General features: G+C 43.7%; 1 protein-coding gene and 1 pseudogene across 2 annotated transcripts in view; one reads left to right on the top strand and one right to left on the bottom strand.

Moving 5' to 3' along the window:
* The window catches only part of RERE (arginine-glutamic acid dipeptide repeats), a 399605-nt gene that overhangs the window by 10690 nt on the left and 364379 nt on the right, over positions 1–24536 (top strand). The window lies entirely within an intron of this gene.
* LOC101546968 (60S ribosomal protein L27-like) lies at positions 12734–13177 on the bottom strand (annotated as a pseudogene).

Genomic DNA, 24536 nt, shown 5'->3' with positions numbered 1-24536 from the left:
GGAATTACCCCTGGCCGTGCTCAGGGGACCATATGGGATGCTGGGATTTGAACCCGGGTCGGCTGCGTGCAAGGCAAACGCCCTACCCTCTGTGCTATCTCTCCAGCCCCTGGACCACCTAATTCTTAATTTTTTTTTTTCTTTTTGGGTCACATTTGGTGATGCACAGGGGTTACTCTTGGCTCATGCACTCAGGAATTACTCCTGGCAGTGCTCGGGGGACCATATGGGATGCTGGGAATCGAACCTGGGTCGGCCGCAAGTAAGGCAAACGCCCTACCCGCTGTGCTTTTGTTCCAGCCCCCTAATTCTTAATTTTTATCTCTGGTTTCGGTTTCTTTATACCTCTGGTTCCACTTCTAGGATAAGAGCTCTTTATTTTTAGGAGGAAACACCCCACTCAGCTCCTCACGGGTCTAGCTCTGTGCTTAGAGGTCACTCATACATGCTCAAGTGACCATGGTGGAGTCAGGATCTAATTGGGGTCAACCACATCAGCCACATGCAAGGCAAGTATTTATTTTGTTTTAATTTTGGGCCACACTCTGAGGTGCTCAGGGATCTCTCCTGGTAGGACCCTTGACCATATGTGGTGCTGGGCATCAAACCTGTTTTGGCCACAAGCAATTTAAAGGCCCCCAGTGCTGTGTAATCCCACCAACAGCCAACATCCATAGACTTAAAACCAAGCTCCCGGAAGCGACATCTTACAGCCTAGTTCTCCCTCTGGGAGAACCTGGCAAGTTACCGAGACTTTCCTGCCCACATGGGAGTGCCTCACAAACTCCCCATGGTGTATTCATATGCCAAAACCAATAACAATGCTGGATCTCATTCTCCTGACCCTGAAAGAGTCTCCAATGAGGCATCATTGGGAAGGATGAGTAAAGAGAGGCTTCTAAAATCTCAGGGCCAGGACGAATGGAGATGTCACTGAGACCACTTGAGAACGATCAACGGGATAATGATGATGATGATGATGATGACCCCTTTGTGTTATCTTTTGGCCCAGCACAGCAAGTGTCTTGAATCCTTTGTTCTCTGTGGGCCCGAGATAAAGACTTTATCTCTTTTTATTTGTTTGTTTTTGGGCCATACCAGGCCTGCTCAGCCCGTACTCCTGGCTCTGCACTTAGGAATCACTTCCAGCAGGGCTCTGGAAGCATTATGGATGGGGTGCTAGGAATTGAGCTCTGTTGACTGTGTGCAAGGCAAGTGCCCTTTTGCTATACTCTCTCCAGCCTGGAACTTTCTATCTTAATATTTTCCAAGAGAATATCTGTTACTATTCCTCATCACTGTTGGTTTGGTTAAAGGTTTAGGACTTAACACCTCTTAAGCGTCCTACCAGCCTTCTGGATTTGACCTTATCTAGTCAAGCCAGTTCTCTTGGAGGCACAAAGAGAAACTGGTTATTGGAGGCATTCTGAACCAAGGCCTGAGAAGAGGGAGTTTCTTTTCTTCGGTTATATCCTATCATATTTTCTCCATCTTTATTTTTACTGACATCTGATGCAGCTGTTGTTGCTTTTGATAGCTTATCTAGCAGAAAATATTCCTTTAAGGGACTGGAACATCCAACTGGATTTGATTCCCAGCATCCCATATGGTCCCCAAAGCACTACCAGGGTTGATTCCTGAGTGCACAGCCAGGAGTTATCTCTGAGCATTTCTGAGTACTGCCCCAAATCAGAAAACAAACAAAACAAACAAAAAATAGATATTCTTTCAAGAAACTCAGTATAGTCATAACTGCTACTCAGGTATGATATCTTTTTTGGAGATCACTTCATACCACCTTTGTTTTGTTTTCCTTTTGTTTCCTGTTAATCTACCCACTTGTTTTGAATAATGCCAGCTTATTCCAGTCAGTATTTCTGCATCCAGTCTCTGCTAATGTTGCAAACATTTTCAGGGTCCTGAGGTCAAATGAATTTGTAATGTATATTAGTGCTTCAGAAATATTGTGGGTGGGGTGTTCGTTTTGAACGCTGCCATCCCAGATTCAATCCTGAACCTGCTAGGAGTGATCCAAACAAAACAAAATACAAAATAAATGTCTTACAGGATAAAAACCTTTTTATTTGGGGTGGGATGGGCACACCTAGAGGTGTTCAGGGCTTACTCCTCGCTCTACAGTCAGGAATTATTCCTGGCGGTGCTTGGGGGACCATATAGGATGCAGGGGATTGAACCCAGGTTGACTGTTCAAAGCAAGCACCTGACCTGCTCTACTATGTCTGTTGCCCCTGAGAGACATTCTTTTTTATTATTAGTTTTTTTGGGGGGCCACACTTTGTGGTGGGAAGGGCTTATTGGTGGTTCTGTGTTTAGGGATCACTCCTGGTAATTCCTATGGTGCCAGATATTGAACCTTGTCTGTTGCGTGCAGGGCAGGCACCCTATCTCTGTACTATCACTCTGGCCCTGATTTAATTTTTGTCTCACAGAATATTTCATGACTGTATGGAACTAGTAACATTGTAGCACTGTGTCCCTTTGTTCATGGATTTGCTTGGGCAGACACCAGTAAAGTCTCCATTGTGAGACTTGTTGTTACTGTTTTTGGCATATCAAATACCCATGGGCAGCTTGCCAGGCTCTGCCATAGGGCGAGATATTCTGAGTAGCTTGCTGGGCTCTCCGAGAGGGGCATAGGAATCGAATCCGGGTCAGCCGTGTGCAAGGCAAACGCCCTACCTGCTGTGCTGTCCTTCAGTTCATGGAACTAGTAGTTTGTTAAATTCTTAAACAAGTGGTTTGTCTTTTTTTTTTTTTTAATCTTCAATAGTGAAGTCTCATAATAATAATATATATGCACTCTTTTGGTTTGTTTTTGGGCCACACTTGGTGGTGATCAGGGCTTATTCCTGATTCTGCCCTTAGGAATCACTCCAGTCTTGGGTTTGGGTGGTCGTATTAGGTGCGGGGGTTGCGGGGGTGAGGGGATTGAACTCACGTTGACTGTATGCAAGGTAAGCACTCTGCCTGCTGTACCTAAAAAAAAAAATCGCACATGGCAGTACTCAGGACTTACTCCTAGCTCTGTTCAGGGATCACTCCTGGAGAGACCTGGGGGCTATACAGGGTCCTGGGATCAAGCTCAGCTTTGTGCAAGGCAAGCGCCCTACCTGCTGTGCTATCTTTCTGATTCTCCCTGGATATTTTTGATGATTGCAAATGTTATCTCTTATTTCACTTGTTTTTCTCACCTCCACCCTCATATTTCTCTCTTGATTATATCAGTCACATCTCTCTATATTTGTGTATGCATGTATTTTTACCTGAATCCAGTAGTTATGCCATTTTTATTTCAGTAGCTAAGCTTTTATTCAGCATTTAGTTATTTCATTTTTGGAAACTGCTGTCAGTATTTTGTAAGCACTGGTAAGAATCTTTCAACCAGTAATGTGATAGACAACAACAAAGACAACATGGCAATTCATTGAATTTAGCCTTATAGGCATGCAGAGATGAAGAGAATAGTTTTCTGTAAGTTGCCCTGTGTACTGGCTATTAGTATATACATTAATAGATAAACTTATATTTCATTTATTTTTGTTTTTGAGCCACACCAGCAGTTGTGGACTATTACTGGCTGAGTACTAAGGGTTTTTTTTTTCCCTCCTGGGGCACCATGAAGGTTCAAGACTAGAACCGGAGCCTCCTGCATGAGAAATTCATATTCTAGCCTGTATTCCTGGTCCCCAGGAAATTGTATTTTTTTTTTTTTTTGGCTTTTTGGGTCACACCCGGCTTTGCTCAGGGGTTACTCCTGGCTTTGCGTTCAGGAATTACTCCTGCGGTGCTTGGGGAACCATATGGAATGCTGGGAATCAAACACGGGTCGGCCGCATGCAAGGCAAATGCCCTACCCACTGTGCTATCACTCCAGCCCCAGGAAATTGTATTTTTGAGACACAAGATATCATGGGGTTGTATTTGGTACTTGTTGCTACATAATAAATTACCCTCAAACTTAGTAGTGTAGTAGATTTATTTCATTGTTTTGTATAGTTGGTAGTTTGGAAATGATATAACTGCATTTTTCTGGCTTAGAGAAAGGTTCTTCTTTTATTTTTGGGTCACACCTGGCAATGCTCAGGGGTTACTCCTGGCTCTGCACTCAAGAATTATTCCAGGCAGTGCTCCAGCAACCAAATGTGTTGTGTGCAAGGCAGGTGCCCACCTCATTGTAGTCTCTGTCTAGCCCCGTGGCTCAGAGGTCTTCAGTCAAGATGTCAGGGTTGTATCACCTGAAGCCTTGACTGGGACTGGGGATTACTAGATTTATCATGCTCTTCTCTCTGGGCAGGAAAACCGCTGCAGGGAGCCCATTGTTTATCACTTAGGCCTCTCTATTTGGTTATTAGAATGATCTCATGGTTTGGGATTTGACTTCCTGCAAAATGAGACATTAGAGAGAGGAACCTAACAAGACAAAGCCGTAATCCATGTTTTTTAAGATCTAGACTCAAACTCCGCTCATCACTTTTACCATATTGTTAGAATCAAGTCAAACAGTTCAGCCTCCTTACAAAGGAAAGGGTGGTAAGCTTTACCTCTTTTATTTTTCTTCTCCCATTTTTTTGGGTCACACCTAGCAACTCTGTTTAGGGCTTGATCCTTGCAGATCACAGGGGACCATATGTGGTGTCAGGATTGAACCCTAGGTTGGCCACAAATAGGACAAGTGCCTTATCTATTGTATTCTGTTGCCAAGCTGTACCTCATAACATGAGGAATGTCAGAATTTGTAAAATTATTATTATTTTTTGGCTCCACCTGCTCCTCAGGGCTTACTCCTGCCGGGGCTCAGGGTACTGTAGAGGGTGCTGGGGATTGATCCTGGGTCTGTTCTGTGTGAGGCAAGCACCCTGCCAGCTGTACTGTTGCTCCTGCTGTGTATTTTAAGCTAACACTCAGGTTCAAAAGAGAGCATCCAGAAGATTAAAATGTCCTTCTAGGGGCCAGAGAGATAGCATGGTAGATAAGGTGCTTAACTTGCACGTGGCTAACCAGGGTTCAATTCCTGGCATATCATATGGTCCCCTGAGCACTGACAGGAATAATTACTGGGTGTAGAGCCAGAAGTGACCCCTGAGTACTGCTGGGTGTGACCCCAAAACTTAAAAAAGTCCTTCTGTACTCAGTATTAAAAGCAGTGCTTTTCTTTAACTGGAGGGTAGTTTTGGTTCTTAGAGGAGAGTGTCGTCACATAATTCATGGACTTCCTCTATGATTATTGATTTGTGTATTATATATATATATATATATATATATATATATATAGAGAGAGAGAGAGAGAGAGAGAGAGAGAGAGAGAGAGAGGTTTTTTTCCCTTCAAGTTGTTCTGACAATCAGATCCAATCTATTTCTGTTAATTTAAATTAAAACTGTTTAGTGTTTAGGGTACATTGCCACATTGCCTTGTGTTTTTTTGTCAACTTTTTTTTTTTCTTTTTGGGTCACACTTGGCGATGCACAGGGGTCAGTCACTCTTGGCTCTGCACTCAGGAATTACTCCTGGCGGTGCTTGGGGGACCATATGGGATGCTGGGATTCGAACCTGGCAAGCAAACGCCCTACCTGCTGTGCTATCACTCCAGCCCCTTGTCAACTCATTTGTTACCATCTAATTACATTTCTCCCTTTCTTTAACCTTCCTTTTCATTTCTTGGGTTAATGTTTATTAGTTTCTTTTGCATCTTAGCATTAATGCAAATTAGAAAGAATTTGACTTTAAATCCCTTGAAGGAAGAGAGTCAGTCCATCTTTCCTTGCTTCCTTCCTTCCTCCCTTCCTTCCTTGCTTTTTTCCTTCCTTCCTTCCTTCCTTCCTTCCTTCCTTCCTTCCTTCCTTCCTTCCTTCCTTCCTTCCTTCCTCTTTTCCTTCCCTTCCCTTCCCTTCCTTTCCCCTTCCCCTTCCCCTTCTCCTTTTCCTTTTCCTTTTCCTTTTCTTTTCTTTTTTTTTTTTTTGTGACACACCTGGTGGTGCTGTGGGCTTATTCCTGACTCTGCACTCAGGAATTACTCCTGGCGGGACTCAGAGGACCATATGAGATGCTGGGGATTGAATCCAGGTCTGCTGTATGCAAGGCAAGTGCCCTACTTGCTGTACTATCATCTCTCAAGCCCCCAGGGAGTTTTTCTTTAATTTTACCAGGTAAGTATGCCTACACATAGAAGTAAATATTTTTTTTTTTTTGTGTGTGTGTGTCCCTGTTGTTTTGTTTTTGGGCCACACCTACGGTGCTAAGGGCTTACTCTTGACAGGCTCTGGGGACCTTAAGGGGTTCTGGGGATTGAGCTCTGGATGTACAAGGCCAATGCTCTGCCTGCTGTACTCTGGCTCTGGCTCCATGAATTCTGTTTTTCTGTTATTTTTGGGCCATACTCTGGGGTCCTGGGGCTACTTCGAGTGTGGTACTTGAGGGATACTTATGGCGGTTCTTGAGGGAACCATTTGATACTTTACCAAAGGCTTCAACCTAGGACTCCAGCAATGCAGTGCATGCCCTGTAAACCTTTGAATGATCTCCTTGGCTCCAGTAAATGTATTTTGAATATGTATTTCATCGAATTTATCAGAAGAGGCACGTCGTTACCATTGTAAGATATACTTCCCATAATGAAAAAAAAATGCTGCCAATTAAACTGAAAGACCTGTCCCAGTTCCAATGCTGTACAAATGTAAAATATACATTAAGCATCACTGAAATATTTTTATATAGGCCATCTTTTCACAACTCTGTTTTCCTTGGAAAGCTTGTTTGGGGACAGCACTTAAAGCAGATTTTTTTTTTTTTTTTGGCTTTTTGGGTCACACCCGGTGATGCACAGGGGTTACTTTACTCCTGGCTCTGCATGCAGGAATTACTTTTGGCGGTGTTCAGGGGACCATAGGGATGCTGGGATTCAAACCCGGGTCAGCCGCATGCAAGGCAAACGCCCTAACGGCTATGTTATCGCTCCAGCCCCTACAGCAGATTTTTAACCCATGTTCTCCCAACCTCTGGTGCTCAGGGCTAACTCCTGTCTCTGTACTCAGGGATCATCATCATGGGCTCAGGGAACCATAATAGGATGCAGGTGTTAGTCGTGTGTCAGCTGTGTGCAAGGCAGGTGCCCTTTCTGCTGTACTATGGCTTGATCCTCACCTGTAGGATGGGGGCGGGGGGCGGCACAGGGGTCACTCCTGGCTCATGCACTCAGGAATCACCCCTGGTGGTGCTCAGGGACCATATGGGATGCTGGGATTTGAACCCGGGTCCGCTGCGTGCAAGGCAAACGCCGTACCCACTGTGCTATCACTCCAGCCCCCTGGGCCATTGTTTTTGAACATGCACTACTGCTTGGAGTCTATGGTGACGGACATACCCGGGCATACCCTTGTGGTGCTGGGACCTCCAGGGAGGTACCTGGTGATACTCGGGACCATGTGGTGCCAGGACTTGAAATTGTGTTTGACACATGCTAGGCATATGTCCCAACTGCTCTGTTATTTCCTGGCCCCTCAAAGAGTTTTTTTTTTTTTGGGGGGGTCACACCCAGCAATGCACAGGGGTCACTCCTGGCTCTGCACTCAGGAATCACCCCTGGCTGTGCTCAGGGGACCATATGGGATGCTGGGATTTGAACCCAGGTCGGCCGCATGCAAGGCAAACGCCCTACCCGCTGTGCTATCGCTCCAGCCCTCCCCTCAAAGGGTTCTTAATAAATTTATTTATTTTTTTTTATTCTTTTTTTTGCTTTTTTTTGGGGGGGGGTCACACCTGGCGATGCACAGGGGTTACTCCTGGCTCTGCACTCAGGAATTACCCCTGGCCGTGCTCAGGGAACCATATGGGATGCTGGGATTCGAACCCGGGTCGGCCGCGTGCAAGGCAAACGCCCTACCCGCTGTGCTATCTCTCCAGCCCCTCAAAGGGTTCTTAATTGGACATTTGGCTAGAAAGACAATGCAAAGTTTTCTAGTAGATAGGGTTTGGAGTGTATTGCTTAAGCTTAAAATCTAAATAAGAAATCTTCCTTTCTCCTTAATCCCATTGGCTGACCACTTTACAGGAGATCCAGACAGTCTTGGAGAGTATGTGTGAAGGAAATGAACAGTATAAGGAGGGAAACCCTCACATATGTGGAACTTTTAATCTCTCCTCTCTCTCTGTATATCTGTATCTGTATATTTGGCCTCGGGGCAACCAACACCAGACTAGGGGAGCATCAGGTGCTAGGGGTCACACCTGCTCATCCTTGTGCTGTTTCTCTGGCACCAAGTCTTCATGTTTATAAACAAGGATCGGTCTATATTTTGGACTCTGACCCAATAAATTATTGTTTCCTCCTTTTTTTGTTTTTGCGCTTTTTGGGTCACACCTGGCGATGCACAGGGGTTCGAACCCGAAATCGAACCCGGGTCAGCTGCATGCAAGGCAAACGCCCTACCCGCTGTGCTATTGCTCCAGCCCCTGTTTGCTCTTTTAGGTTCAAGAAGGTGTAGGGGGAGAGAGAACTTGAATTATTTTGGTCTAGCTTCAACTCTCCAGTAAGGTCAGTCTATGACCTTTGAGGAGCAACTCAAACATGGACTTGACTCTTTGTGTAACTACCTTACTTTCTGCCTTAAAAAAAAGTTATTAACTTAAAGCAATTAAGTTACTGTTTTTTTTTTCTTTTTGGGTTACCCCCTGCGATGCATAGGGGTCACTCCTGGCTCTGCACTCAGGAATCACCCCTGGCGGTGCTCAGGGGACCATATGGGATGCTGGGAATAGAACCCGGGTCCGCCGCGTTTAAGGCAAACGCCGTACCCACTGTGCTATCACTCCAGCCCCCTGGGCCATTGTTTTTGAACATGCACTACTGCTTGGACTCTATGGTGACGGACATGCCGGGGCATACCCTTGTGGTGCTGGGACCTCCAGGGAGGCACCTGGTGATACTCGGGACCATGTGGTGCCAGGACTCGAAATTGTGTTTGACACATGCTAGGCATATGTCCCAACTGCTCTGTTATTTCCTGGCCCCTCAAAGAGTTTTTTTTTTTTTTTTTGGTCACACCCAGCAATGCACAGGGGTCACTCCTGGCTCTGCACTCAGGAATCACCCCTGGCTGTGCTCAGGGGACCATATGGGATGCTGGGATTTGAACCCAGGTCGGCCGCATGCAAGGCAAACGCCCTACCCGCTGTGCTATCGCTCCAGCCCCCACATTCTACTTCTTGAACCACATCCTTGGCTCTTCCTGGGAGTGGGATCACGCCTGATGGTGCACAGAGCTTACTCCTAGCTCTGAACTCAGGGAACACTCTTGGTGGGGTTTGGTGCGACCATTTGTGGTCGTGGGGATTGAACCCAGGTAGACCTCTCATTAGGCAAGTGCCTTACATGCTCTACTATCTCTCTGGCCCTCTTTTAAAAAATTTTTTTTGGTCATTTTGGGTCATACCAGGCGATGCTTAGTGGTTACTCTTGGCTCTGCACTCAGGAATTACTGCAGTCTGAGATCTATAGCAAAATGTCCCTGATCAGGGAACATATGGGATGCTGGGGTTCAGACCTGGATTGTATGCATGCAAGGCATAATGCCCTATCCACTGTACTGTCGCTCTGACCTCTTTTTAGGACAGTCCCTGGGACCTTGGGGTAGTTTTCAATTGTATAGCTTGGCTTACTCTTGAAGATGAAATTAATGATAACATGCCAGATGATACAGCAAAGTTGCCATTTGGAAAAGTATCTCAGCATTGTGATATCTGCTGTGGCAGTTTGGTAATATGCTGATGCTAATTTTGCTTATAGGAGTGTAGTTTTTGAGGAATAGTTTAGCTGAGGCCTGTTCACAGCATGCTGTGCCAGAAATAAGACTATATGACAACAGAAGTGGGAATAATAAACTTAGAGGTTTTAGAAACAGCAAGTCTTTCAGAGTATTATGCTCATATTCTGCAACTTTAGTAACATTGCTATCCTGTAAACTATTGGATGGCACAGACTTTGCCTATTTTGGTTACTTTGGTATTCCTTGCATAGCATGTGAAGAATTCAGTAGGTATTTATTTGTTCATTGAATGAATTATATTGATTTGTATTATTGAGGCCTGTGGTGATTTGTCTTAGTGTGTTGAACCCAAGACATTCAGGAAGCTGAAGTTCCCCCCCCCCTACCCTTGGGCAGGGCGGGGGAGGGGGTCAAATACCCAGTGGTGCTCATGGGTTGCACCTGTCTGTACAGGTGTCAGACCTGAAGAGGGTCAGGGACCCTATGTGGTGCTGGGCATTAAACTCAGCTCTGCTGCAAGCAAGGCAAGTGCCCAACTCACTGTATTATTGCTCTGGTCCCAGCTTTTGTTTTTGTTTTATGGGCCAGATCTAGCAGTAATTAGGGCTTACTTCTGGTTCTGTGCTTAGAGATCACCCCTGGCAGTGCTTGTGGGACTGTGTGTGGTGCTAGAGATGGAACCCCAGTCTGCCTTGTGCAAGGCAGGCATCCTTCTTTTTTTTTGCTTTTTGGGTCACACCTGGCGATGCACAGGGGTTACTCCTGGCTGTACACTCAGGAATTACTCCTGGCGGTGCTCAGGGGACCATATGGGATGCTGGGAATTGAACCCAGGTCGGCCGTGTGCAAGGCAAACACCCTACCCGCTGTGCTATGGCTCTAGCCCCAGGCAGTACTCTCTCTGGTCTTGGAAACTGATTTCTTAATCAGTTTTTGATAATATCAGTATAGAGAAGCATATTAGAGCTACTTAGTTATTTGATTAAATAAGGAAAATCAGTTTTTATTTTTACTGTTAGAATATATGTTAGAAATTGTTTGATGATAGGGCCTGGAGAGATAGTACAGTGGGTAGGGTGTTTGCCTTGCACATGGCTGTCTCACATTTCATGTGGTCCCTCAGACCTGCCAGGGAGTGAGTGATTCGAGAGTGCAGAGCCAGGAGTAACCCTTCAGTATTCTTGGGTGTGGCCCAAGAAACAAAAGCAAAACCACAAAATTTGATGTAGTACCACTCAGATGTGTGGTATTCTTTATAGCTTTGCTTAAATTTAAGTAGGATTTAGGTAGTAGTGAGTGGCAGAAACCCAAAATAACTATAGCTTGAACCGGAGAGAACTATCCGTTATTTCATGTGAATCATGGGAGTCCATATCCCTAGTATGAGCTTATTAGAGACCCCCTTTTAGTCAAAGCTACATTTTCCAGTTCGCATTCTCATTTGTAAGGAGGAAAGGATGAAAGCTGGCCACATCCCTGTTCTGTGAAGATGCTTTCAGAAGTTGTGCACACACGTTTCTGTTCTTATTTAATTAGTATCAAGTCACAGGGACCCAAATAGCTGCAAGGGAAGCTGGAATATATTAGTCTTTTGTGGAGATAGTTATATGCGAAGTCAAAAATCAGAAATTCCGTTACTTTGAGAGAAGCAATGAATCAATATTGCAGTCTGCACTCTAAATCCCAGTGGATAATATAGTTTTAACAGATTTGTTAATTAATATGCCCTTCATTACTTTATGAATACTATAATCGGTTCAGTATTCACTAAAGAATTTTTACTAAATTTTTTTTTGATTTTGATTTTTGACCTCACCAGGCAGTACTCAGGGCTTATTCCTGGCTCTGCACTCAGGGATTGCTTCTGGCAGTGCTCAGGGAACTGTATGGGGTGCTGGGGATCGAACCTGGTTGGCTGTGTGCAAGGTAAGAACCCTACCTTCTGTACTACTGCTCTGCTCTGCTCCTCCTGAAACTTGTTAGTGATGGCTTTAAATTTTTATTGCTAGGTAAAAAATTATTTCTGAGGGACCACACTTGGCAACGCTCAGCGGTTACTCTTGGCTGTCCACTAAGGAATTACTTTTGGTGGTGCCTAGGGGACCATAGATATGCTGGGGATTGAACCTGGGTTGGCCATGTGCAAGGCAAGCCCTATTGCTAGGTAAATTTTTCCTAACAAGATTGATGGAGTGTCTTTTGGTTTGAGTTCCCCTCAACCTTTTTGGAGGTGGGGGGCACCACACCCCATAGTGCTCAGGCCTTACTCCCAGCTCTGAGCTAGGGTTCACTCCTGATGAGGCTCAGGGTACCAATTGTGCCAGGAATTGTGCCTGGGTCAGCTGTGTATAAGGAAGCTTTTGCTCCAAGCACCGTGCTAGGGGTAGCTATGAGCACTGCTGGCTTGCCTCCTCTCTCCTAAAATGAAATCCTAGCTTTACAAGCATCTACATTCTTTAAAGTTTTACTTGTACAGGCTTAGCACTTTTTTTCAGGCTCACTGAGAAGCTTAGAGTCTCTATGGAACCCTTCAGTAATTTTTTGTTTTGTTTTGGGGCCACACTGTGCTCAGGCCTTACTGCTGGTTCTATGCTCAGGGATCAGTCCTGGTAGGGATCAAGGGACCATATGTGATGGCAGGTGAGCCACATGCAAGAGGTGCCTTACCTGCTGTGCTATTTCTTTTCTTTTTTTTTTTGATTTGACTTTTTTTTTTTTTTTGCCATGGACCAAATAGTATTTATTGAGAAACATAAGGATGTTGAAGTATAAATGAAGGTTCATGGCTTTCCACCTAATATTTTTTTTTTTGAAAGTTACAAAGTTCTCAGGTTTATATGTCAGTTATACAATATTCAAACACCCTTCCCTTCACCAGTGCCCAAATTCCACCACCAGAAACCCCAGTTTACCCCCCGCCCCCACCCCCTACCCCTACTGAATAACTAATGAATTTTGATTTGACTTTTTAATGATTGAAACAACATTTAAAACCGGAGCTTCTGGAAGAACCATTTGTTCTTGCCCGTCTTGTATCTCTCCTCGAACTTGACCTTGGCCTCCTCCGAGCTTTGCATTTAAGAGCTGGGTCTCTGAAGACATCCTTGTTGAGGATGGTTTTGTCCAAGGGGATGTCCACGGAGTACCTTTTGGGCATAAGGTGATTATAGTTATAAACTTTCACGAAAGACTTGATCTTGGACCTTTTGGTGATTTTCTTCTTGCCCATGGCAGCTGTCACTTTTCGGGGATAGCAGTCAATCCCAGCCACCAGGGCATGGCTGTAGGGGCGGTCTGAGGTGCTGTCATCAATGTTCTTCACGATGACCGATTTGCGTCCCTAGTAGCATCTGGCCAGGACCAACACCACCTTCCCGGGTTTCATGAACTTGCCCATTTCGACAGCAACCACTCCGGCCTACAGCCTGCTGTGCTATTTCTCCAATCCTCTTCAATAATTCTTTCTTCATGAAAAAGTTTTAATTATTTGCATTGTTTGTATGCTTAAAATAATTTTGTAATTGTCCTGAACGCTGACTTTTCTCACAGTGCAGGATAACTTTAGTTTTTTTTTTTTTTCCCCCCAGAGAGGGACCCACATCTGGCAGTGCTCAGGAATTACTCCTAGTTCTGTCTTAGGGGTTACTCCTGGCAGGGTTAGGGAGACCTTATAGAATGTCTGGGATACATTCTGAGTTGGCCTCATGCAGAGCACGCACCTTAGCTGCTGGAACCCAAGATGGTTTTAGTTTTGCAAGTTACAGACACAGTTTACTTTTCCTTCTGTTGGTTGTCATATTTTATCTGCCTTAGCACACAAGTACAATGTGGGCTTCATATAATTGTAATTTTAATTTATAAATAATTATAAATTAATTTTTATGTTATTTACAAGCTACTCTGTCAATTTACACCCGAAGTTATGAATTCTATCAAGTCAGGTGTTTCTTAAAATCCTGTGATGGGAAATTGGTTTTAATGATTACTTATAGGTTTTTTTTTTGTTTGTTTTGTATTTCAGTATTTGAGCCACTGTCAGCTGTGCTCAGAGTATACTCTTGTCTCTCTATTCAGGGATCCTTCCTGACTGGCTTGGACCACCATATGTGGTGCTAGGGATTGAACCTGGTTGGCAGCATGCGAAGCAAGCACCTTACTCTCTACTGTCTCTCAGTCCCAATTTTTTTGGGGGGGTAGCATACCAGCGGTGTTCAGGGGTTATTTGTGACTCGCTTGGGGGACCATTTGGGATGCTGGAGGTTGAACCAAGGCAAATACCCAACCAGCTATCTCTCCAGCCCAATTGATTGCTTTTTAAGGCGGCATTTCCTAGGGCACTGGGGAAAATGGGTGGAAAGAAATCTTCCTTTTCAAACTCTCATCTGTAAACTTTGCTTAATTAAAATAAATTCAGGGTCAGGAATGTACATGGTAGAACACCTACTTTGCATATGTGTGACACCGACTTTGGTTGCCACTCCCTTAAAATGAAAATATAAGAAAAACCTACACTTTTAATTTTTTTACTATTTTATGTTTATTATATACTTTATTGAAATACCAGTTTAATTTCTTTATCAAATGACTATAAAGAACTTTCTCACTAATGGGAATAAGACAGTATACTATTGAGTACTAGAAAGAGGAAAGTGCCTGAGAGGATGGTGCTGTGGTTCAAGAAAGAGCATTAGCCTGACTGAGGGCATTAGAGAAGATTTGGTGTAGAGTAGGTGTTTAACCTGTGTTTTGAAGGATTGGCAGGATTTGGACATGTGATAAGTAGCTAAGCGGATTTCAGGCAGGAAATTGCATGAAGCAAAGGTTCAGAAACTGGAAAGCATGGAAAATGGTGAGCACTTTTGCTACTTCGATGATGACTATTGAATTGTTTCCATTTCCTTGATATTTAAAACAATTCTCTTTGAGTGTTCTGTAGCAGATGGAGGCAGATGTTTTTCAATTCAGGTAAGTCATATTTGAAGCTGTTGTTGTAACTGTTTAAAACAAATTTTTTTTTTCTTTTTGAGTTACACCCTACCCAGCGATGCTCAGGGGTTACTCCTGGCTTTGCACTCAGGAATTACTCCTGGTGGTGCTTGGGGGACCATATGGGATGCCGGGATTGAATCTGGGTTGGCAACGTGCAAAGCAAATGCTCTACCTGCTGTACTATTGCTCTGATCCCTTGAAACAAATTTTAAGAGCATTTTTTTGGTTTTGTATTTGGGTCATGCCCAGGTGCCTGGCTGTACTTGGGGCTGCTCCCAACCATGTGTGTGGGAACTGCTCCCAGTGGTGCACTTGTTTGGAACATTGTGGTGCCAGGTATGGAACCAGGGTCAGCTTTATGTAAGGCAAAAAACTTAATCTCTGTTCTAGCTCTCCAACCCTTGTAAGGCAAGAACCTCAATCTCTGTCCTAGCTTTCCAACTCCAAAGGACTCCAATCCTCCAAGAGTAGGAGTTCTTTGGACCTACTTCCCAAAGAAAGACTGACTTAGATTGGAACCATTGAACACCAGAAAGACAGATTGACTCAGTGGCAGAGGGCTTGCCTTGCATGTATGAGTCATTGCATGTATGGGTTTAATCCTTAACACTGCAGAAAAGAATAAAATAATAAAATAAAGACTATTTGAGAGCCTGATTTATTTAGATACAAATCACTATCACTATCACTATCATCCCATTGATCGTCAATTTGCTCGAGCAGGCCCAGTAACATCTCCATTCATCCCAGCCCTGAGATTTTAGCAGCCTCTCTTTACTCGTCCTTCCCAGTGGTGCCGCATTAGAGGCTCTTTCAGGGTCAGGAGAATGAGACCCATCATTGTTACTGTATTTGGCATATGAATATGCCACGGGGAGCTTTCCAGGCTTTCCCGTGCGGGCAGAAAGCTTTTGGTAGCTTGCCAGGTTCTCTGAGAGGGAGAATTAGGCTATAAGATATACATATTGTTATGTACAAATAGTAATAAAAATATATACCTATTGTAATTTCATTCATACTTTATAAAGAGTATTGTCCATTTCCTAAATATTCTTATATATTTTTTGGACTACACCTTGTGGTTAGGGCATACTCCTTGCTCAATGCCAGTGAACACACATAGCAATGCTGAGGTATTGGGGATTAAACCCAGGGCTTCTGCATGCAAAGCATGCACTTTGACCTATTGAGCCCCTTCCAGATATCTTCTCTTTGCATTTCTATACATACTGTGAAACATATAGGGCCACATCCAGTGGAATTGATTGTCCCTGGACCACTCCCAGTGATGTTTATTCTGGTTTTGTAGCCTATCTGGTGGTCAGTGTGGTTAAGTGCTTCTTGGACCCATTAATGTTCAGGGACCACTGGGGCTGCACCTGGCATTGCTGGGGGTTGATCTTAGTTCCTTTCACATACTGGACATGTGCTGTATCACTTGAGCGTTTTTTTCCCCCACGCTGAAGTTTACCTTCTTTTGGGGGGGCATACCTGGCAGTGATTGGGGTCACTCCTTGTGTGGTCCTAGTTGGAGATTGAATTCAGGACTTCACTCCTCTAAAGCAAGTGCTCTGCCACTGAGCCACCCTCTCTAGCCTTGGTTTCTTAAACATTTCAAGCATGTATTTTTTTCAATTCATTCCTATAATTTTTTGTTGTTTGTTTGTTTACTTTTGGGCCACACCTGTCAGTGCCCAGGGCTTACTTGTGGTTCTGTGCTCAGGGATTTTTCCTGGTGGTGCTCAGGAGATCATATGTGGTGCTGGGGATCAAACCCAAGTTAACAGTGTACAAGGCAAGTGCCCTAGCCCTATACTATCTCCCTAGGCCCTTCTGTGTATTTTTAAACTGTGTAGATAATAGTTTTAAATTAAAAATTATTTTATTATCACTTGATTAATATTTTTTGTTGGGGGCCTATACTTGATTGTGCTAGGGGCTTTTGCCAGCTTGGGTGCTCAGAGATCACTCCTGGCAGTGCTTGGGGGGAATATGATACTGGGAATTAAATTCAGGGCCTCACATGTGCAAGGCTTACCACTGAGCCTTATCCTTGGCTTTATAAAAATCTTTTGAGCCACACCGCGCAATGCTCAGGGCTTACTCCTGGCTCTGCACTCAGGGATTACTTACTCCTGGTGGTGCTCAACGTACCATGTAGGGTGCTGGGGATTGAAACTGCATCTGCTGCTTACAAGGCAAGTGACTTACCTGGTATATTATTTCTCCAGCCTCCTGATCCTTTTTTTAATCCTTGTACCCATATAATGTACAGATACATCTCTAGAACAAGTTCTTAAATTCTTTTTAATTTTTACCTGGGTTCGATTCCTTCCCCCCTCTTGGAGAGCCCAGCAAGCTACCGAGAGTATCTCGCTCGCACAGCGGAGCCTGGCAAGCTCCCCGTGGCGTATTTGATATGCCAAAATCAGTAACAGTAAGTCTCACAATGGAGACGTTACTGGTGCCCGCTCGAGCAAATCGATGAGCAACGGGATGACAGTGACAAATAAATTACCCTCTAAGATGTACCAATGTACAGGAGTAAATCTTGAGCAGTGCTGGGTGTGGCCTACGTGCCGCCCTCCCAAAAGCAAACAACCCCCCCAAATCTAGTGATGTTGTTCAGTACTAGAACACATAATTCCTATGTGTAAGGCCCTCTCTGGGTTCTGTATGGTTACTGAAAATAAGAAAACATCCTTACTGAACGTCTCCAGTTTTGTTTTGAGTTTTTTGGTTTTCGGCCACACCCAGTTGTGCTAAGGACTTACTCTACTCTTGGAGGAACTTGGGGGACCATATATGGTGCTTGGGATTGAACCCCAGTCAGCGGCATGCAAAGCAAGGGCCTTAACCTTGTACAGTCTCTCTGACCCTAGGCTGTATATTTTATTTCTGTCTAACTGACAAATTGCACTTGCAAAGTTCATTTTGCTTGAGGCTTGCCTTGGTATAGTTTTCTAGGATGACAGTTGTCATTTTCACCTCATGTGACTTTGTCTCTAAGATTCCAGGTGCTTTTTATTTATTTATTTATTTGTCTTGTGGCATATTCAATATGCCAAAAGCAGTAACAAGTCTCACAATGGAGACGTTACTGTGCCCGTTCGAGCAAACCGGTGAACAATGGGATGACAGTGCAGTGCTACAGTGCTTTTTGGGTCACACCCAGCGATGCACAACGATTATTCCTGGCTCATGCATTCAGAAATTACTCCTGGCAGTGCTCAGGGGACCATATGGTATGCTGGGAATTGAACCCGGTTTGGCCGGTTTTTTTTTAGAGGCAAATGCCCTACCTGCTGTGCTATTGTTCCAGCCCCCTCCAAGTGTTTTTGAGGCTATCAAAGGACTGTAGATGATGGAATTGTTAAGTTTTCATAATGCCTGAAGAGAACTACATACTATTGATATGTTTACCAAGTATAGTGATTTTTAGGCCTGTGATACATGTGTCATCATAGTGGGTCTAAGCCCTATCTTAGCATTGCTTCAAATGATTCACTGTAGGTTCTTAATCTAAAAATAGCTCCCTGTGTCTCTTAAGATTTCCCCTTTCACTCATCACTGCATCTTTAAGCCTTTGAAAAAAAAAAATAAAAGTGTTAGGTATGAGACAGCACAAAAAAGGCTATAACGTCTGGGGGAAGTGTTAGAGAACTAAGTTGCTAATGTGCGTAGGAAGGAAGCATTTGACTTATATATGTGTGTATATATATATATATATACATATATATGTATATATATATGTATATATATATATATATATTGTCTTTTTTGGTCACACCCAGCGATGCTCAGGGTTACTCCTGGCTCTGTACTCAGAAATTGTTTTTGGCAGTGCCCGGGGGACCATATGAGATGCCAGAGATCGAACCCGCGTAGCTGTATTATCACTCCTGTCCCGGGTTTAATTTCACATCTGACACATACTTAGTAAACACCAGTGACACCAAGTTGGCACCACTTGAGTTTTTGAGCCTCAGTTTCACTTTAGAAGTCTTTCTTTTAGGAGGTGATTGTCTGTGTGTGTACTCATGACACTGTGTCACAATCATCTCAGGATGTGCTCACATGATTTGTGGAAAGCTTTAATCTCTAGCTCAGGGTGTTACTTAAAAAACAACTGGGACTCTATCCCATGGTAATTCAATAAAATAAAAAATGAGGGAAAAAAAAAGAACTGGGGCGGACGTTGGTGTGGGTAGGGAAGGGCCAAGCGATATTACAGTGGGTAGGGCATTTTTGCACGTGGCCGACCCAAGTTCGATTCCCAGCCCCCCATATTGTCCCCTGAGCCCCACCAGGAGTGATCCCTGAGCACCGTTAGGCATCGTCCAAAAGCCAAAAAAAAAAAAAAAAGAGAGAGAAAAAGAACTGGGGCCATGTGATAAAATTCTGGACAAAAGAACTGTTGTGAATTAAATTGAGGTTCAGATTTTGAAGTTTTCGGTGTCAGATAATGAAGATCAGTAATAGTCATGGATGACTCTAAAGTTACCTAATGATAAAGGTATATTTAAGAGTTGAAATAAACTTGTGCTGTGATTCCCTGGTTTCTGCTGTGCTTCTTGAACTGATGTTTGTTTCTAGATGCATGTATACTGGGTTTGTTTATGAAGTGATAGGCTCTAGTCTTCATTAAATGAAGAAGACACCCTTCTAATATACCTTTTTCTCTGTGGAGTTTAGTAAATTCTGGGAGAGAATTGTTCTAAGTGTTGGTTTACTTTGACCATAAAGTTTTTTTTGGATGAAGTATTTTTCCCTTTACATTTTCTGTTTTGCTTAATATTTACCAATATCAAGCAATTCAAATAGAAACCAATGCTTTTATTTCTCTCCTGAGGGAGGTCCCATCTGGAAGTGCCTGATGCTGGAAATTGAATGTATGCTTGAGCCTGAGCTAGCTCCTAGCCCTAAAGTCTTCATTTTTTGGTGGGGATTTTGGTGCTGGGGGCTACCCTGCATCTGTGCTCGGGGATTGCTTCTGGTGGTCCTTGGGGATGATGTTTATATCTGTAGTTCCCAAGAAAACCTGTTGTTACTGAATTCTGCCTTGTTTAGTCTTTCTCTTAGGATTTATCTGCCAGTCTAAGGTATTCTATGGATTTTTTCCAAATGTAATAGTAATGTATGTGGGATATAAATGAGATAAGTTATTATCTTTGACCTCATAACTTAGATGGCAAGCCATGGACATTTAATGACTTTCTAGAATGAAAGTGGACCTGAACTAACTGGCTGTTTATTGTTTAGTATAACAAATAAATATAGTTCAAATTCAGGTTAACTACTAGAGGCTATTGTGAATTAGAAACTTTGACTAAGAAAGCGGGAGAGCAGGTTGGTACAGTCCTAGCAGGGGTCAGCCTGAGGCAAGATTTAGTGTGGTATGTACTGGGTCAAGTACAGAAGCATAGTTGGGGCAAAAAATCTATGGGTGAGGAGTAGGTAGGTCACATGAGAGAGGTTTACAATACTGAACCAGGATTCCTGCTAGCTCAAAAGATTGGGGGTGGGGGGACGAAGAAATAAAACAGCAAGGCAGCCGTAGATAGGCTCTCTGGACTGAGTCCCTTGACTCTCCATTGTAGTGTGGGAACGTGAGGTGATCTTCATACTCCTAGGAAAGAGGTGGCTGCTGTTGTGTGCTTTATTAAAATTGTTTTTTGTCCCTACTTGTATTTTACTTAAGAATAGACTAAAGGAAAGAGAAGTAGCCATAGGACAAAATAGATTTTCAGATGTTTAAATGGTTTAAGAATATCACTTTTTATTCTCCCCCCTCATATCTGGCACTGCTCAGAGCTTACTCCCAGCTCTGCATGCAGAGGTAACTCCTGCTGAGGCTTGTGGGGTCGAATCCGGTGTAGATTGGCTGTGTGCAAGGCAAGCACACTATTTGCTATACTATCTCTCCAGCTTCTCACTTTTTTTTTTTTTTAATTTTTAGGGCTACACCACCCAGCTGTGCTTGCCCCCTCACTGTTGACTTATTTAGCATTGTTTCATGAAAAATAAAATTTCAACAAAAAGTCTGTCTTCAAATATTCTTTTTAATGTTTTTATTCTCCCCACTTCCCCCCTCTCCTCCACACACACATCTGATGGCACTTAGGGCTTTTTCCTGGCTCTGTGCTCAGGAATCACTCCTGGCATGCTTGGGGGGACCATACCCATTGCCAGGGATTGAACCTGGATAGGCCATGTGCAAGGCAAAATGCCCTACCCATTTCTACCCACTTTGCTTTCACTGGCCCTCAGACTGCTTCTCCCTCCTTTGGGTAGGAGATGGCCCTTCCTAGTAGTGCTTAGGATTCACTTCTGGCTCTGTGCTCAGGGATCACTCCTAGCTGGCTCAGCGGACCATATGGGGTGCCAGGGATTGAACCCGGGTTGGCCAGGTACAAGGCAAATGCCCTACCCACTGTACTGTTACTCCATTTCCTTAAATATTCTTAAAGTCATAAATCAGGATCAAGAGACAATAGGGGGTTTCTTTGATGCTGCTGACCCCGCATGATCTCTGTCAGCGTGTGGTCCTCAGAGCATAGTAGTGTCAAGCCCTGAGCAGAGCCCCAGGCTTACTAGCAAGTGGCTCAGAGGCTGGAGCACATGCTTTGCATACAGGAACCCTAGCATACATCCCTGGTATCTCATGGCTCCCCAGTAGTATCAGGAACAACTTGGAGATGTTTTTTGTGTAGCTCCAAAGGAAACAAATCCATAACATGATTTGAAAACAGATGTGTATTTATATATTATTTAATGCCATGGTGAGCAAATTGCGAAGTATTTCTCCCCCATTGCGAAAGGGAAATATGCCTTTTACTCTAGGACATGTCAGTTGTGATGTTTACATAGGTGGGTTTTATGGGAGTAATGTTTTAGGTAGAGTATTTAGGGCCATGTTTCAAGTAGCTTTTTTTTTTTTTTTTTTTTTTTTTTTTTTTTTTTTTTTTGCTTTTTTTGGGTCACACCCGGCGATGCTCAGGGGTCACTCCTGGCTCATGCACTCAGGAATCACCCCTGGCGGTGCTCAGGGGACCATATGGGATGCTGGGATTTGAACCCGGGTCGGCCGCGTGCAAGGCAAACGCCCTACCCGCTGTGCTATCACTCCAGCCCCTCAAGTAGCTTTTCTGAACAGGTAACATTTGAGCAAAGACTTGAGCAGTGTATAGAATGGGTCAGAGACCTATGAACTTATTCCAGTCAGACGGGACTCCAAATACAAAAATCTGGGCATGAAAATTTTTGGTTGATTAAGAAATTGTAGAACACCTCTTGAGAGCTGTGGGAGGCCAGGTCATAGGGAGAAGCAGGAGTCTCCTACAAGTTCTTTGTGGGTTTGGTGTTTTGTGCCACACCCCCTGATGCACAGGGCTTACTTCTGGCTCTGCACTCAGAGTTACTCCTGGTGGAGCTCAGGGGATCGAATGGGATGCCAGACTGGAACTTGATTTGACTGTATGGAAGGCAAGCAGCCTACCTGCTGTACTCTCTCTCTGGCCCCAGCCTCTTTTTTTTTTTATTCTTAATGTTGTAGGATACCACTGGAAGGTTTTGATTAGAAATACAGGATCTGATTTTTTTGTATTAAGAAGATACTCTGCTCTGTAAAAATCATACAGCTGCAGGGCCAGAGATACAGTATACAGTAGGTAAGATACTTGCCTTGCACATGGTTAACTTGGGCTCGATTCCCAGCACCACAGATGGTCCACTGAGCACATAGCCAGAAATAAGCCTTGAGCATTGCCAGGTGTGGCCAGACTCTTCTCCCTCCACAAAAATAAACAAACAAACAAAATTAGCTGCCAGAGCAGGGGAAATAGCTCAAAGGAGTGGAGTACATACTTGTGTGTGGGAGCTATGGCTTTGATCCCTAGGTTCGCTGTATGGTCCCCAGACACAGTGCTGAGAGTAGTCCCTTGAGCACCCCCTCTGGGAATGGCTCAAAACAAAAACCAAACAAGACATCTGCCATCCACCTGGAAGCAGAAAGACTGCTGTTCAGGGGCTCCTGCAGGAACCCAGGAAGTCATGGTGGTGGCTTGAGTGGGTGGGGTTTTGTTTGGATTTTGGTGAAATTTCTCCTCCCTTTCTTACTTCTTCATTTCTCTCTCTCTCTCTCTCTCTCTCTTAAAGTCATAAATCAGGATCTCTCTCTCTCTCTCTCTCTCTCTCTCTCTCTCTCTCATTTGTTTATTTTTGGGTCACACCTGGCAATGCTCAGGGGTTACTTCTGGCTTAAACTCAGAAATCACTCAGTCTGTCTCAGGGGCCATATAGGATGCCAGGGATTGAAGCCGGGTCAGCTGGATGCAAGGCAAACACCCTACCCTCTCTCTATACTTTCTCTCTGGTCCCTAAATTTGGTGAAATTTCTTAACCTGAAAGGTCAGAAAGTTGCCACTAATTTAAAAAAACTTCATACAAGCCTTACTGAGTTTGAGTTTATAATTTTTAAAATGACTTAATCTTCAGAGTACTTTGTTGATTTTTGTTTTCAATTGAAATTGTTTTATTTTTTATTTTTTTGTGGGGGGAGCCATACCTTGTGGTGCTCTAGGTTTAGAACTGGATCTATGCTTAGTGATTAGTTCCCTGAGTACCACCATGAAGAATATATGCTGGGGATTGAACTGGTGCTGGAATCATGCCAGTTACGTGCCTTAACCCCTGTACTCTCTCTCTGGCTCTGAAATTGTTAAATTGGTAAAGTGGGGAAAGGAACTCAGAAAGGTAAGAGTAGGCATTGATTATATTATTAATCCATTTTACTGATGAAACAAGATTCCATAGCAGTTGATACTCAGATTTTCAGCTGTAATATAATTTAAAAGGGCTGTCTGAAGAATGTATGTCCAGACAATTTTTATAGTGAATTTTGGTGTTTAGTTTGGTTGCTGTTCATCTAGGCCTGTTTAGTCTTAACTGGAAAACATTGCAGCAGTAATAAGGAATGCAGTGGATGCCATTCTGCCGTTATCAAAATCCATTAACAAGTTTTGCTGTGCTTGACTGCTTTTCATTGTTATGCTTTATGGCTTATACTAAAGCTGTAGATGCAAATGACAGCGATTCTGCAAGATTTCTCAAGGCCTTACAATGTATTCTGAGTAAACATTTGTTTACTCCATATATTGTTAGGTGCCAGATAGGTTTTAGTTTATATTGCTTTACTCCAATACTTTGGATAGGATTTTAGCTAGAGAAAAATATTCAATATTGTTCTGTGGGTTTTTTCAGTTTGTTTGTTTTTCCTTCTTTGGTCCACATCTGGCTGTGTTTAGTGCAGTGGTTTTTAGCTACTAATCCATAGACTGGGGCAAGTCTGCTGCAGTGGTTGTAACTGCTGGTCAGTGGACTGGTGTGTAGATATGGTGTTAGCCCTAGGTATAAAAAGCTTGAAGACCAGTGGATTAGGGGACCAGGCACTTCTGAGGTTGCACCTGGGTTTTGCACATGCAAACATGTGCTCCAGCCCTTTGAGCTTTCTCCCAGGCTTTGACATTGTTCTTGAACATTGTGAAAGTCCATTGGCTTGTGTGAGTGTTTTACACAAGGGGTGCATGTTTATTGTGGTGCTGGGGCTCACTTGGTTTGGTGCTCACATACAGTTGGTTACTGTGCTTGTGCACACTTGGTTGCAGTGTTCTGGGATTCCAGTGGCAGTTGGCGATCACAGTGGGAAATTTGGAGTGGTGCTGAGGATCATACTTGTGGCCTTTTCATGCAAGGCACGTTCTCTACCT

The sequence above is a fragment of the Sorex araneus genome, chromosome 5 (genome assembly GCF_027595985.1).
Source record: "Sorex araneus isolate mSorAra2 chromosome 5, mSorAra2.pri, whole genome shotgun sequence".
Lineage (NCBI taxonomy): Eukaryota > Metazoa > Chordata > Mammalia > Eulipotyphla > Soricidae > Sorex > Sorex araneus.
Note: the sequence above shows the minus strand (reverse complement) of the source record. Positions and strands in the feature narration are given on the sequence as shown.